Raw genomic sequence first — 16783 nt, 5'->3', positions numbered from 1 at the left:
TCCCACCCCCTCGAGAAGTGGTAGCGAGGTTGACTGAAGAATTCTTCCATCAACCTAGGGGTGTCTATATTAGGGCTTAGACCAGCTTAACTACGTCTCTCCAGGGTGTGAATTTTTCATGCCCCCGAGTGACATAGCTGGGTCAACCTCAGTTTCAGGTACAGACCAGGCCTTGAAGGTGACACACTTGGACCTCATTTAGGAACAGCCATCTGGAGATGGTACCTCCCATATCTCGCTTCCAAGCCCCTGAGTCTCCCACTTGCTCACTCTTGTTTAGGCCTAGATTCCATTACCTGTACTCAGCCTGAGTAGCTCCTCCACCCGGTGAAGTCAGTGGAGTGCGGCGTTACGCAACATGAGCAGATTCTGGACCTGCGATTATTCAGAATGATTTCTGGAAACACACACATTCTAGGTATACTTGGTCCTGCCTCCGTGTGTGGGGGGTGGACTAGCTGACTTCCTGAGGTCCCTTCCAGCCCAGCATTCTAGGACTGAGAGAGACTTAATGGGTCAGTCTTGTTCCCCCTGAATATATTTGCTTAGATTCATTTTAAAGGAATTAAAGTCTTCTGTACCCACTTATAAAACAAGCATATTCAGCGTTGCCAAACACAGGATATTGCCTGGGATTCACGGAGAAGGAGCTTTCTAACGGTGCTTTCTCCAGTGGCGGTGGAGTTAAGATCTTTTTTAAAGCTACGGCAACAGCAGGAGGACACGTGAACTCTTCTAGTTGGTGTCTTTTAAAACCTAACAGTGCTGACTTTCAAAAAGAAAAAGATTTGGGGTGAGGGCATGCGTAGCATGAGAGCACGACCGTGGCATGCCATTCAGAACCCCCCACCCCGACTTCTGAGCTCTGCATTTGAAACTCCCAGCACTTTGCAGGAGCTCCCATTGTATTCCAGCACAGCAGCGTTATTGAATTTTACCTCTTTTCTCCGACCTAAGAAGGCGGGGGGGGGGACCTCTATGCTCCTTCTCCCCCACTGGTGTTGACTAAATCATGTGTGAGGGATTAAGGAAGAGCTTGGCACAGTATTTTAGGTCTCCTCTTGCTACGGGAGCCATTGAGGACTGGTGCTGGCACAGAAAGAAGAGAGACTGTTTAACAGTTGGGCTTTCTTATCAAGGAAGCTACTATAGGACAGCAAGGGAGGGATGAGGAGTAAAGCAAATGATCCTTAATCCAGGTTAGGGTGAGCAGATGTCCCAATTTTATAGGGACAGTCCCGATTTTTGGGTCTTTTTCTTATGTAGGCTCCTATTACCTCCCCATGCCCTGTCCTGATTTTTCACATTTGCTGTCTGGTCACCCTAAGCCAGGTAGCTCTTGACACCAATGGCCAGGCCATGTCTCCTTTCTGGGGTCCCAGTTTCCAAGATTCATCGGAAGATTTTAAGCTATTCTTATAAGAAATGTGCCATTTTGGGGATGGAAAATGTTAAAGGAGCCTGTCTACTATGGGGCAATATTAATCCTTCTTACATGCAGATTATTTGCAAGGCAACCTTCTCTCTGATCTGGATTCCCGCCTCTACACATTTTGTGGGGAGGTCTCATCTCCCTATCTTGGTCTTTTTTTCCTTTAAAATCCTTACTCCGATTGGTACTGTCACCAGTCCCCTGACTCAGCACCTCGGAAAACTCTGCCTTTTGTTGTGGGTGCACTCCGAAGTTCATGCCTTGAGGGAAGGTGATACTTCCGAAAAGTGCTCATTTAGCATAACTGGGGGGAGGCAGACTAGCTGCCCTGAGAGTGTTTATTAAACTGCCCTGGCAAGAAAGAGAACCACAGAATTGTTCATGTATTATTATCCGCATCTGTCAGGTACCCCGCGCTGTAGTAATTGAAGAGACTGTAGAGAGCCTAGATTAAGGCAGAAATAAGCCATGGGTAGGCAGATGAAAATACATGATCCTGATTCTATTCCCTCTGTGGTTTTAACAGCCCCAATGAGGATACTGGCAGTAGCTTAGATGGTAGGGGAAAGCCAGTGCAATATCAGAATCTTGTCGTTTTATTGCTTCTATCAGCGCTGTGGTCCTGGTAAGAAGCTATGGACAGGCTGGGAGCACAGGGAAGAGAAATGAGGCCATGTGTCTGGAGCGAATGAGTGCACGGGATGTCTTTGTAAATGCTGAATTGATAACCTTGATTTCCACAGCTCTTCAGGAGGAAAGGTGGTCCTGGCTGTGGAGTGGGAGTCAGGTGACATGAGTTCAGTTCCTGGCCTTGCTGCCAGGACTGGATTAGAAAATTTTGGGGCCCAGTTCACTATGGAAATTGGGGAGCCCCCATCTCCCCTGGGGTGGGAGTCCCGTGGGATCTTGACCCCAGAAGGGGGATTTCAGTGGAGGGGGAGTTACAGAAGAAGCCCACCCCCTCACCCCCTGTGCTTAATTTATAATGAAAGAGGTGCTCAAGCTCAGAGGTGCAGGGGCTATGAACTGCCAAGCCTAGAGGTGCTGGACTCATTCAATTTTGGCCCCAGCTCCTGTCATAACGAGGGTGCCCTGCATGGTGGTGTGACCCCTTGCACCATGGCCCAGGTTACAATGCCCAATGCAGGGAGCCCAGACCCAAATGACAGGAGCCACTTCAACTGGGCCAGGACTTTTTTGTGGTGAACATGGAACAGTGCCACAAAACCCAAGACAATTGGGACTTATGGAGTCAGATCCTGCCCCTGAGTGGGACTGAGGGCCCTGAGGAGGGGTGGGGTTGGAAAGTGAATCTGCCCCACACTCACTGCCCAGTGGCTCCTGGCCCAGCTCCGGCCATTGGCCCTCACCACAGTATGTAGATGGGGTAAAACCTCAGTGTGCCACTTCCCATGCCACTCAAATTTGGCCCAGCCACCCTTCCATCATGATGGGTCAAACCTGGTTGGGCCTCAAGCTTGGTAGGAGGCCCTGTGTCAGTGCGCACTAGTTAATCCGGGCCTGTCTGCCATAGATTTCTTGGGAGAATATGGGAATAAGGTGTTTGAATTCCTCACACTGAGTGTTAAGATCTTAATAATGATATAAAGTTCCCACCATTCTACAAAAGTTTCCCATCATTCATCAGAGTAAAGAGCAGCCTTCATATATGCTTCTTTGGACTTTCAGATGCTTGACACATGATATTTCCTGTATGGAAAAATGGCCTGCTCTGTATAAATAGCATAACAAGGTAACCATTGCACTCAGTGTGACAACCAAGAAAAATACTGAGAGATCAATTTAAACGTTGAGATGGATTCAGAAGACAATGCTGACTTTGTGACACGATCAGATGAATCTCGTCACACAAGACCCAAGCAATGGCAGGAGAGGAAACAATAGTCTCTATCACACACAGATCAGCTAGCCAGACCATGTTCTTTTTATTTATTCTATGTGCTGGCTAATGACAATAAGTCTTTTGTTCTTACACCTGCTGGAGAAGGGAAATGAGCTGATGACGGAGTTTTAGTGGCTTTCCATGGGGCAAATGGGTCAGATTTCTTTTCCCCAGTTTATTGCCGTACATCCGGTTTCATACATGTGCTTTTCAGCCCAAGATACACAGGCTATTCAGAGCCTTGTGTTATCGTATTTTAAAGGACAATAAAGCAAGTCATGAAAATCCCCACCAGGGTGAAATAAGAGGGAAGACACTGCCAGTTGTAAAACAAGCAGCCGTTTAAAGTGAATCCGATTATTTGTGGCATTGCAGGTTTGTGCTGCAGAAATGCATCATGTGTGATTGCGGCAGCGCTGAATCTCCTTTGCTTTGGCCTGACGTTTGTGTTTATAATGGCTACGCAAACCATAAAAATGCATGGCCAGGTACCATTCCCTGCTCTGATCGCAATCCCGCTGTTCCATTATCCGTGTTTTATCCCTTCTCTCTCCGAGGGTTACTGCACTGCGTGGACACCGCTGCTATTCATCTGCAGTCATCTTCATGCTGACACCAAAAGAATGAATGGTGAGATGAAGCTCTTGAAGCACAGCTAACAAGTCTTCCTTTGGGAGAATTTAGCGGAATCTGATATTAGGGGCAATTCACAAAACTGGCCTGGAGGGACTGAGCATGGGAAAACCCAGAGACAGTCAGCAAGGGCCTTTCCTCTGGGAAACGCCCCATCTTGGGAATCAACCCACTCCTATGATTCCTGGGTGTGAGTCCTACCACCTCCATGGTATTCTCTTCTCTTCTCTGGCTCCTAAGCTGCAAGAGAAAGGTAAGCCCCTTGTTCACTGAAATTTACGAAGTGAGGCAATGAAGATAAGCAGACAGTTGCGTAGCAGAGCCCTTCACGTTTCAGTCTGTGCTGACCATGAAAATTCTATCGCTCATTCCACTTCAAACCAGAGCAGACAAAACACTGTTAAAGGTGTTACCTAGACAGCCCTGCTTTGGTGGGGCAATGGCTAGATAACCTGATAGGCCTTTCCTATCTCTAACAACCCGGTTACCATGTGCAGTCGCATAAATGTGCTGAGGTTTGTGTGGCCACAAGTTCAACACTTTTGGCTTTAAAAACTAAAACAAAAGTGTGAGCATTACAGTCCGGTTTACAATATGCCATAGGGGTTGTACTCCCTAGTGAAAATGCCACAGAGACCATCTGTTCCTTCTTACCCATCCCATTTCCTTCCGTACCAGTGACTGACAGCTCACGTCCTTCTACATAGAAAATCCCAACTACAGAGGACATTTGCACAGATGAATTAGCACTGCCGTATTAAAAAAGCCTGGCTTCTTATTAGAAAAGCCGATGAGCATGTTGGAATGGTGCTGAATACGTAATATAAACGATAGGTTGTGACAATTTTTCTTACGTGACCTAACTCCCTCTCCCTGTTTACTTTTGGTTGTGTAGCAAGTGTTGCAGCCAGCAGCCATACTTCATATGAAGGATATATTTAGAAAGAGTTGACAGAGGGTTACTATATGAGATAAGCACATTACAGACATGAGAAATGCTAGAGATGGTTCGAAACAAATCAGTAGAAAGTGTTATAGATGGTTATAAACCATAGTAAGTAACCTGTTGGACTTTCTAACAATTGATTAACCACCTAATAAACACTTACTCACCCTTCATAAACAGTATTAAAGGTACATTTATAAAGTGTGACTGAGCCAGCTACTGAAAGGCTAACACATTGTTGGTGTGTTTTCTGGATTTTTATTTTTTTTTTGTGGGTACTCCAAGAAGGTTAGGAATTGGGGTCCCAAATCCTCTCTGTTTAGAAAAATGTCAGAAGTCTGACTTTACCTCCAAAGGAAATAAATGGAAAGTCCTGAATTTGCCCTATTAGGAACAACTATTTCAGGGATTTGAATCCAGTATCTCTCTTACCTACAGGGATGGTCCGTTTTGTGTGTTGCTCAATCCATTGCACTGTACTAATATGTTGCATTTCTATTATTGTCAACCAAAGATCTCAAAGACTTTTACCGAAATTAATGAACTTTTCTATGTTACAGATGGAGAAACAAAGGCCTGGAGACTTGCCAAAGGTCTGACAGGAAGTACAGGGCAAAGAGCTGAATAGAACCCAGCCATCTTAATTCCAGGCCCTTGCTTTAACCAGTAGACTACCCTTCCTTGATCTTTCTAATCTGAGCTCTGCTCTACTTTAGTTGCTCACAGTCAGCTAAATAACCAAAGCCATAATTCTTGCTTGCTGATCATAGGAAGAGTACTTTTAGGAGTGACATTCGGACCTCAAAAAGAAAAGGAGTACTTGTGGCACCTTAGAGACTAACCACTTCATCGGATGCTGTAGCTCACGAAAGCTTATGCTCAAATAAGTTGGTTAGTCTCTAAGGTGCCACAAGTACTCCTTTTCTTTTTGCGAATACAGACTCACATGGCTGCGACTCTGAAACCTGTCATTCGGACCTCAATGAATCAACACATCCGGCACAGTAACGTCCTTTCCAGATGTGTCTTGCTTTACATACAGCATTCACCAGAACCTTATGACCAAAAGTGGCTCCACACTGCTCTATAGAGAGCCCACCCTTAGTTAGTTACCAACTAGATCAGATTCCACTCGGTTCTAGCTGGTTGGAAAATACTAAATATTTTCTGTGGAAAAACATGAAAAAGAAAAATGTACACTTTTCATGGACATCTTCTGCAGAAATGTTTAGACTTGATGTTTTTAAAAAGTCTCTTTTGCGGCTGAAAAAAAGAAATATTTCAAATCAACTCGAGTTACCACAATATTTTGAAAGAGGGCCTAGAACCACAGGTACCAGGATAACTGGGTACAATAAATTGAAAGAATTGAGTGTAGTCCCTAATGTAAGAATGTCCTGGGGTTTTGTGTGTGGCTGTTTGTGTGTGTGGTTTTAGAGCTGACCCTTAACATTTTAACCCTTGACTTATATCACTTTTTATTGAAAGGGAAAGATCTCCATGGAACCATGTGAGACACAACCCTGTAATACACGGGTCGCTGACACAAGAGAGAACAGCAATCCTGTCTATTGTATCAATGCAGTGGCCATTGCTTCATGGATTATTATCACAGATCATCGAAGGGGCTGTTACAGGTTTGGAATCTACTGGGCCATTGTGGATTTGGGGAACTTTAACTTGAAGACAGTTGACACTACAGAGTGCAAAGATCCCTCAGTCATATCAATTGCAGGATTCTTGTAAAGGGAACACTTCCTCCTGATAAAATCCCTCATCCCAGAGGACACAAACCAGTGTGTATCCCTGCAAAAAGTAACAATGGTCAAAGTTTAGCGACTCCGTTATCTGAGACGTATCCCCCAAATTCTCCGGTCTGGAAACCTTGTGGGAACTGACTGGTAAGCTTTCCAGCTAAAGCAGAGCTGTGGGAGAAACTGGTGCAAAATGAGCGGCACCAAGGACCCCGTTGTTGCGACACTTCTGCATCTGACTGGTTCCACTGGATTGCTTGCGTGTAACATTTTCACATAGGTATTGGCAGGATCATGGGCCAATGGGCCTGTTTTTGATGGCTGGAGCTTCTGCTTTTTGTATCATTTTTTTTAATCAGTGAAAGATTTCAAAGCTGCGAATGGAACCTGGATCTCCCCGCCTCTCTCAGCATGGCGATAGGCCCAGGGCCGATGCTATCATCCTGCAAAGATTCTGCAGTAGTGGTTCTAGGCCCTCTGTCAAAATATTGATCCATGACTGAGTACACAGTTGGTCACATGATGTACTTCTGATTGGCCGAACCTATACTGGGCGCTCAAGAAAGTCAGCTGCCGTATCCAGAGGATTGGATATGTGTTTCTCGCTGAGCCAACTGGAAGAAAAGTACTATGTCTTTCCTGGGATCTGAGCCTGGGTTTCTACTTGCAGCTGCTCAGAATGTTGTATGGGGCTTGTCTCTGCCCACAGAGCCTGACCACTCAGCAGCAGCAAGAAGGGCCTCTCTGGGAGGCACATCTACCTGCTGTCCCTTCCCACCTACATACCCCACCCACTCAAAAAGGTCATCCTGGAATAATGTGAGGGGGGCATTACACCTGCTTGCTGGGAGCACTTGCTGTGGAAGGAGGCCACATTATCCGCCTTAGATGATACCATCATGTAAAGGTAATAGTGGAGTGTCGGAGGCCGGTCTGTCTTGAGGCCCATTGTCTGGGAGGGAGATTTTGAAGGTCTGGTGAGGCTTGGACACGTATGCGGTTCAGATAAGTAGCCAAGCTTTTAGGTGTTCACCCACTCTAAACTCTGACCTTACTGAGATTTTCTTCCTTCTCTCGACTTATTGGGGTTTCCACGTTCTTCTTTGACTCTCCTCATAGTGCTGGAAGCAAGACAAGACACATTTAAAAACAAAATGGAGATCGTTATTTCTCTGTTCTCAACAGAGTAGGTGGAAATTGTGGGCATCACAAAGGTAAGTGGCTGTTTGGAGAATGAACTGTCAACTACCTGAGCTCTGGTCTGCTCTCTGAGCTTCTGTTCAGTACAGGGTAGGCTCTGTCTGTATCCCTATTGGTGTGATTGGGTTTTGCTTTTGGATGTACGTTTGCAGTGGTGACAAGGGATTTTAGTAACGGAAAAGGTCAAGACGCTGTCTAAGCCCCAAATGAAAGGAGGAGGAAAAAAAACCATTTAATGATGTGGGATGGTATTGAAGCTAAAAGTCAATAGTCAGAGCACCGATCCACATGTCTGCGCTGAGAATTCTCACCCCATGCCCCCCAAGTCAAGAGATGAGCGCAGTAGAAAATTGAGCGCTAGCTCAAAATGTCCACTTTGTGTTAAGTAAAGGGCTATGGAGTGTCTATGATGGAATTCCTATGAGACAGGTGGGCTAAGAAGGTCAGCATTTTGTAAGAAGAAGCCGAGTTTATAGGAAAAAGTATATGCACAGTTGCACACACACCAAACAGCATCTTTAGGAGTGGCAGATAAGCTGGTCTGTTTCCCACCAGGATCCAAAGTATTGATTCTTATGGCAGATCTCTATATCCATACAAAGCCCCATTTAGGTCATTGTAGGATTGGAACCACATGATAGGACCAAGGCCTGACCAATTTTGTTTTAATTAAAAAAAAAATGTACTTGAAATCAATTGCCCAGAGCAACTAGATAAAATTGTGCTTACATAAAACAGAGATTTTTACAGTCAAACGGGAGATGTTTACTATTCAGTCTAAGTACTTATTTATCTCATAAATAACCATTTTCCAATCTTAATTTTGTCATCTTACATTTGTTTGCTTTAGTCTGATTTACTTATATTTCCCAGGGAATGTACATATTTTAGAGTAACACAGAACAAATGATGTATTGAGTGTATTTGCCACGGCTTTTGAAAATCATCCCAGTGTCCAAAGACTGCTTAAAAAAAGTTTTATTCCTCTTAAATGCTCTCTGCTTGCTGCTGCTAAATGTCATCTGCAAAGCCAGGAAGTCCTACCCTGCCAAATATGCAGGATCCAAGCCAGCAGGATTAAATCCAAATGATATTTGAGCCAGCTTTGGAAAACGAATAGAATTTGTGACCCAGAACTCAGGGAAGTATCTAATGGAGTGGCAAATACAGATGGTCCATATGAAGCTTTCTGGGTAACTTCTAGTTTGACACGTGAAATGTTTTGTGTCACTTAAAATATATAAGTATTTTTGGTACTGATTATTTGGTGAAGTACAGATTGATACAATAGAGAAAAAAGCTGTGAGAATAAGAACTCAGTGCAAGTTAGTTAGGCTTTATACAGCTTTCCGGACTTGTGAGTATAAATGTCAGTGTTCTATAATGTGGACATGAGAGACTTCCTCAATGCAAGCCCAAATCATGTGAAACGTGTGTGGTTTGGAGTCTTCTGGCAAACTCAAAGCTGCTCATGTCCCAGTTTGAGAAGATCAGTCATGGAGGCGGCAAGTCTGTTTGCAGGCTCAGGGCCATAAAGGCAAAACTGGACCTAGCCTGTGGTAAATCTGAAGTTAAACCCAGCCACTTGGGGCGTGCGTTGGTGACTGCTGTGGGTCAAAACCAGAATCAAAGGTTGCATGATTAGTCCCGTTCAAACTAAAACAACCCAGGATTGCAGGGCACTGCTGTGGGATAGAATCAACGGCTGACAAAATTGACTGCTGCTAAATTAACAATAAGCACTTGTGTTGCTAAAGCGCTTTGTCTGGCGGCCGGAGACTGCTGCACAAAAATAAAGTGGAACCAGACTATTACACAGGGTGACAAAAAAGTAAACACATACATTGCACCCATCCTGGCACAGAAGGGGGAGGAGGAGGAATCAGGAAAAAGGAGTGTCTGTCCATGCCTCGCAGGAGGTGGATATTAACAAACACCAGCATTAAGCACCTTGTCCGGAACTGGCGGTGATGCCGTGTTCCTCCCGTAAACAAAGCTTCCATTGAAGCTGATGGAAGTTGGTCTATATAGATCGGACCTTCAGTACTCAGCAGCTCCCATTATTACATAAATATTGCCATATCAGATCAGCTCCTGGGTCCATTCGTCTAGTATCCAATCTCTCATTGGTCTGTACCAGATGTTTCAGAGGAAAGTGTAAGAACCCTGCAGTAGATTAGTTTTCATCCTGATCTCGAATAGTGATTGGCTTAAGCTTTGAGGCATGAGATTTAGCACCCCTCCTATTTTCAGTGCAAGCTGCTGGGAAGTAAGCTGTCTTGGAAATCTGGCCCTATCCAACCACAATTGGCCTGTCCAATGGGCTACATTTTCAAAAGTGACTTGTGTTTTTGGTTGCCCAATTTGAAACACCTGACAGGGCCCTGATTTTCAGAAAGTGCCGAGTACCCGCCCTCTGAAAATCAGGACTTTTTGAAAGTGTTTCCAGTTGGGCCTCCAAAATCACGAGTCACATCTGAAAATGTAGGCCATAGGGGTCAGTGTAAAGCCCAGTGAAATCATTCAGTCTTTCCTTTAACTTCAGCCAATGAGATGAACCACAGAATGCAGTGACTTCCTGGTGCTATTCTCACCTCATTTCTAACTAATTGTTTTTAACCCTAGAAACTGTCCAAAAGTAGGAGGTCAAAATACCAACTTCTCTTTAACCAAAAGCTTCTTATTCTGGTGTCTGTAGCCTCTGTTTGCTGGATGCTGGGAATGAGAGACAGGGGATGGATCACTTGATGATTACCTGTTCTGTTCATTCCCTCTGGGGCACCTGGCACTAGCCACTGTTGGAAGACAGGATACTGGGCTAGATGGACCTTTGGTCATAGAATCATAGAATATCAGGGTTGGAAGGGACCTCAGGAGGTCATCTAGTCCAACCCCCTGCTCAAAGCAGGACCAATCCCCAACTAAATCATCCCAGCCAGGGCTTTGTCAAGCCTTACCTTAAAAACCTCTAAGGAAGGAGATTCCACCACCTCCCTAGGTAACCCATTCCAGTGCTTTGCCACCTTCCTAGTGAAAAAGTTTTTCCTAATATCCAACCTAAAACCTCCCCCACTGCAACTTGAGACCATTACTTCTCATTCTGTCATCTGGTACCACTGAGAACAGTCTAGATCCATCCTCTTGGAACCCCCTTTCAGGTAGTTGAAAGCAGCTGTCAAATCCCCCCTCATTCTTCTCTTCCTCAGACTAAACAATCCCAGTTCCCTCAGCCTCTCCTCATAAGTCATGTACTCCAGCCCCCAACCATTTTTGTTGCCCTCTGCTGGACTCTTTCCAATTTTTCCACATCTTTCTTGTAGTGTGGGGCCCAAAACTGGACACAGTACTCCAGATGAGGCCTCACCAATGCCGAATAGAGGGGAATGATCACGTCCCTTGATCTGCTGGCAATGCTCCTAAATATACAGCCCCAAATGCTGTTAGCCTTTTTGGAACAAGGGCACACTGTTGACTCATATGCAGCTTCTCATCCACTGTAGCCCCTGCAGAACTGCTGCCTAGCCATTCGGTCCCTAGTCTGTAGCAGTGCATGGGATTCTTCTGTCCTAAGTGCAGGACTCTGCACTTGTCCTTGTTGAATCTTATCAGATTTCTTTTGGTCTGACCCAGTAGGGCCGTTCTTACGTTCTTCTTCAATGCTTAGCTGGACAGTTGGCCATCGCAATTGTTTGCTATTTGGTCCATTCCTTTGCAGCCACAAGGGCTTGTCCAACATCAGAACAGACTTGATGAACCCATGTAATAGGGGGGCTGCCTTTGGGCCGCCTCCACCCTGTGATTGGTGTTATTTTTTCACAGATGTTACCAGACGCCCGGAGAATGGCGTTCACCGGAACGTCTTGTGGCATCCTCGCGACATGTTCGAAAAGCGTAAGACACCATCTGTGGTCAATGGCCCCCGTAGTCTATAGACCGGAGTGACCATAAACATCTGCATTACAAACAAAGTCATTCCACTTTATGCCCAATATACGTCACTGGCATTTTGTGTGGAAACCCTCCAGCTTTGCCCAGATTGAGTGGCACAGTGCCCAAGTTTCGCAACCGTAAAACAGTGTGGAGAGGCTACAGCTGGCTGAATAATATTTGTTTGAATAACTTGTATTTGACAAACTTCACAATACCGTAGTCTAGTCTAAGAATATAGATTATTTTAAAATCTCCTCCCAGCCCCGATCAGTAAGGTGGCTGCAATTTGATTAAAAAAATCCAGCATTAGTTCAAGGGCGTTGAGTAAAAGCAGTAGCTACGATGGGTCAGATTGAAATTCTCTTGCTTACGTAGGTGACCAATTTGAGTGCAGGGGACTCCTCAGGCACATAAGTGCTAACTGGCATGAGTAAGGGGTTCAAAGTCTGGATGCATGGAATATATGGATTTCCTGGAGCTGGGTGGCACCTTCTGTGTCAGATGTGCACAAAGGACTATGAAACAATACATGCCCCTATTTGGTTATTCAACCACGGGCAGTGAGAGAGAGAGAGACTATGTCGTGGATGCTGCTGCCTTGTTGGAAGGTCAGGATACCTCTCTGTGGACTGGAAAGCGGAGCAGTCCTATTTGGTAACCCTCTGAAGAGAGGCCATATGCTATCCCCTGAATTCCCTGGGAGGCATGAAGAGAAACTCTTTCCTTCTAGCTATCCAATGGTGAATATGATGTGGCTGCAGGCCCAGGAGTGGAGGAATGGGTTGGGCGGGCTTTCTGGGGGGTTCATGTTCTGAAAGAATAGGCGGGGCTGGTTCCTTGCTAGCTGGGTGGGGAAACCAACTGCTGCTTGGACTGTACAGACGTGCAGACTGGGCAGAGCCAGTCTGGAAGCAGGGCTTGCAGCGGAGCCAGTCTCTGGGCAACCTAAGAAGCACAGCTGACCTGTCGTCAGCCACCTGGTTGGCTACACCGCCTAATTGGTTGGCAGAGTCAGCAGGCCAGCTCTTAAGCCCAACAGCAGCAGGTCACCCATGGCTTGTTCCCAGCTTTGCTCCAGCCTTGGACTCAGCCTTGCCCCTACCTTGCCTCACTCCAGGTAATGGAGTGCTGACCCTCGGTTCTGATTCCTGACTTTGGCTCTGGTATCTGGTCTCTGACTCCGGGCTCTTGATTCCTGCTCCAACCAGTAGGCATGTCTGCCTGCGTCCCAGCCACTCACAGAGACACAGACTTCTCTCTATATCCTTGGTTGTGCTGCTCTCCGCTGTCTCAAGGCCTTGCTATATGATAGCACAAGACTTGACAGCCTGCATGAGGTTGCTGAAGCTGATCAGCCTGGAAGAAGCCAAACCACTTTTCTCAGCTTTGCCAAGTCAGCCTCTCTTCTTCGGAAAGGCAACCACGGTGGATGTTTCCGCTTTCCTCACTTGACGAAGGCAGTCAAATTTACAATCCTTTGGAATGCTGTATAGTAGTGTAATGCGACATCTCCTTTCATGTAACTACTGCATTCATTCATTCATTCATTCATTCATTCTCCACCCAAACAGAAACCTGGCAGTGACTTCCTCACTGCAGTATTTTTGGATCAGTTATTATATCTGCTGTCAGTCCAGGAAATGTCAGCTTTCATCTAGCCTCACTTTTACGTGTAACTTTAAAAAAAAAAAAAAAACCAGCAATTTTGTTTTGGTGTATTTAACAAATTGATATATCCTCTACTGATGTCAGTGATCACCAAGCCACCAGCTTCATCACCAGGCCCTCTCCTAGCTTTGACCACTGCTTTCGGCGCAGCAGATGCCATGTTAATTGCCAGCAAAGACATCCAGCAAGACATAGCTTGAAAAGGAAAGGGCCAGTGTCTGGATTTCTTGCTGTGTTCTTCATTCAACTTTATGATTCTGTGGCTTTCGTTCTCCTACAGTCTCTTTTCTATGCTAACGTTGGTGGGCTTGTGTCTGGGAAATAAGAGTTAAGTGGGGTTGCTACTTATTTAAATTTTTCTTTTGTATTTAATGTTCTCTCTTAACCCAGGCTAGGGTGACCAGATGTCCTGATTTTATAGGGACAGTCCCGGTTTTTGGGTCTTTTTCTTATATAGGCTCCTATTACCCCCCACACCTCCATCCCGATTTTTCACATTTGCTTTGTGGTCACCTTAACCCAGGCTATAAACAGGAACAAAACAATTGCCATACTGGATCATAACCTAGCCTGGTATTTCATTTCTGACCTTGGTTGGTACCTTAAGCTTCAGAGGAAAGTACACGAAATCCTGAATGGACAATTAGGAATAATCTCTCCAGAGGGGAAGAGTCTTTCTAACCCCCTATCTATTAGTGGATTGGTTTATTAAACTTGAGGATTTGTATCTCTGACATGCTTTTTTTTTTTTTTTTATCTTACCTAAAATGTCTCTGGAGGATGCTGTCACGCTCCTAATTTTCCCCCCATGAAACCTACTTCTCTTTTAGCCTCCACAGGATCTTGTGACGGGGAATCCCACAGAGTAAAAACAGTGGATCATTTAAAAACAGTATTTTTTGACTGGATAGGAAAGGACTCATTGGTAGCAGCATCTTTCTGCAAAGTCTGATGTCTTAGGTACCAATAAAAGTATAAAGACAGCATCAACCAAAGCCTGAATTAGATTCAAAATATTAGCTGCGTTGTCTTAAAGGGAAGAGGCATTTTCTTTGCAGTCACCAATATTGAATTAATGCCAAATCCCCAAGTTATGCTGGTGGCTTTTCCATTCACTTGAAGTATGTACTTGGTCAAACCACTTGGTAAAATTCTCAGAAGTACTTTAGTGACTTAGGGGCTTACGTACTATTTGACTTTCAATAATTACGCCCAACAGTTTAAAATACAAACTAAAAGAGGCACGTCCGGGCAGAGAGAGAGACCGCTTCAGTTCACTTCTTCAGCCACAATGAATGTTAGGGCCCTTCCACAAACGCAAAACTTGCGTAGGAAAAAACACTCAATTGCCGGTAAAACTCAACCTACTTGGCCTAAAAGTAACTCTGTTTGGGTTTCTTCTCCTTTCAGGGCATAGGTTCCCCCTGTGCCCCCCTGAGACTCTGACAGATGAGAGCAGTTTTAGGTTCTGGCTGTGATTACATAGAGTCCCATCCATGGAGGCTACTAAGGGAACACGTTGAATCTCCCGAACCACAAGCCCCTGTTAGCCTTGCCCACTTTCTAGGCTGCACCCACCAGCTCTTAGGCTCATCAGCAGAACAGGGCTTCTGCCACTGTCCCCTGCCATTCACACCACCAGGGACCCAAGTCCCTGTGAGGCAGGCCCCCTGTGTAGTCTTAACTTCAAGACATCACAATATTTTGCAAACTTTTATGTTAACAGGAACAGAGATTTCAATGTGTGTCTTTCTTTTCCTTGTGATTATTTATGCACTTCTGGTTTATTTTCAGCCTCTGTTTATATATTTCCAATTTTGTACTATTTTCATTATTGATGTGCTAAAAATAAGTATTTCCCAAAAGAACATTGTGGAAACATGCTTCTTCAGTTCAAATATCTTCCTCTACGTCTTCATCTGGTTGCTGATGACAAGACTAAGATGTTGAACAACTTGAGGCTTCCACAGATGCTTACACTGTCTTTTCCTTCATCTCAATGTAAATCTGGAGAATGGTGGGTTGCCTCTTACAAGAGGTATGAAAATCTTCTTTATTTCATTACCCAATAGACAACCTTCAGAACTTTCTGCTCATAATAATCACTTTAAATACAAAAGAAAATTGGTGCAAGAGAAGAAATTCTAGCAAGTATTCTCTTGCCAAATACAATGCTATGCAAGTGTATTTCAGATATGGGGTACAGGTTGGTATACAAACAAAACATATGCTTACAAGATATTTCGGGCATAGCGCAATGTTGTTGTCATCCTAGAACCCAAAAACGGAGCATGTTTTCTACATCAGGTCTGGGCCCAGAATTGTCTTCTGATGACAATTGCTAAGACCACGTGTCTCTAACAGATGCCAGGCTGGTTAGATGGTGGGACCAGAGACGTGAGTCTGTTTTCTAGCTCTAAGAGAGCACTAGACCTTTGTTAGTGAACGCATGTCTAAAAGTGTTAATACTTAGCTACCCTTTCAGCTTTTTGAAACTCTCTGGTCTAACTTTGCACATTAACTTATTTGGAGCGTTGGTTTAATAGCCTTTGGGATATGGATTACAAGGACCTGATCCTACTCATGCACGTGCTTAATCGCATCTGTGCAAGCAATCCCACCCTCCCAATGATACTACTCACTTGTGCAAAGTTAGTCATTTGCAAGACGGGGACCCAAGTTCCGAAGAAGCTTCCCATTGGAAACAGTAATCCAGTGGGCTGCAGGGATCTACCATTTGTGGTGACGCCTAATAACATGAGGACAGTGGTTATGATGATTCTCCATTAGTATGGATCTGTTGGAAAATATTTCATGTGACCACAGATCATACAAAAGATCAAATCAATGAGTACCGTTGTGGTTTTGGTATTTATTTTACCCATATTACTGTGGTATCTGAGCACTTCACAATCTTGAATATATTTATCTTGCCCTCACCCCTGTGAGGAATGGAGTTACTACTATCCCCATCTCACAGATGGAGAAATAGACGCACGGAGGCTGAAGGCCAGATTTTCAGTTATTTAGGTGCTTAAAGACATAGCAAGGCGCCTAGTGGGATTTTCGCAAACACCTAAGTGCCTAATGAACTCCAATTGTCTCGAGTGGGAGTGAAGCACCTAGACATTTTAAAAATCCCACTAGGTGCCTATCTGTATCTTCAGGCACCAAAATACCTTTGAAAATCTTTGCCTAGCTGACTTACCTAATGCTACACAGAGAGTCTGCAGCACAGCAGGGAATATGATTTTTTTTTCTAAGTACCAAGCTCAGGCCCGAACCACCAGACCATCCTTCTTCAGTTGTGGATCTGG

The sequence above is a fragment of the Chelonia mydas genome, chromosome 7, assembly GCF_015237465.2.
Source record: "Chelonia mydas isolate rCheMyd1 chromosome 7, rCheMyd1.pri.v2, whole genome shotgun sequence".
Taxonomy (NCBI): Eukaryota; Metazoa; Chordata; order Testudines; family Cheloniidae; genus Chelonia; species Chelonia mydas.
Note: the sequence above shows the minus strand (reverse complement) of the source record.